Source organism: Octopus bimaculoides, chromosome 22, assembly GCF_001194135.2.
Source record: "Octopus bimaculoides isolate UCB-OBI-ISO-001 chromosome 22, ASM119413v2, whole genome shotgun sequence".
NCBI classification, from domain to species: domain Eukaryota; kingdom Metazoa; phylum Mollusca; class Cephalopoda; order Octopoda; family Octopodidae; genus Octopus; species Octopus bimaculoides.
The window spans coordinates 27,567,365-27,567,882 of NC_069002.1; positions in this window are offsets into that span (position 1 = coordinate 27,567,365).

The window sequence follows — 518 nt, forward strand, 5'->3', positions numbered from 1 at the left end:
TATATATATATGTATGTATGTATGCAGAAGAAGAAGAAGAAGAAGAAGAAGAAGAAGAAGAAGAAGAAGAAGAAGAAGAAGAAGAAGAAGAAGAAGACGAAGAAGAAGACGGGGATTAAAACGTCCAGGCAGATATCAATCAAACACTCAGTTTTAAACGCTTTTGGTTAACTATATCAAACAATCAGACACCAAGAGATGCAAGCAGATACAGCAGAAACGGTCGTCGTGGGTTAAAGCAGAAGAAAGTGCCACGTAGACTGCGGCCAAGCTGGACAACCGTATTTAGTCGAACAAGTCAACCCCAGGACTTATTCTATGTAAGGCTAGTACTTATTTTATCGGTCTCTTTTGCCGAAGCGCAAGGTTACGGGGACGTAAACACACCAACATCGGTTATCAAGCGATGGTGGGGGACACACAGATGCACACAAATACACACACACACACACATATATATACGACGGACTTCTTTCAGTTTTCGTCTGCCAAATCCACTCACAAGGCTTTGGTCGGCT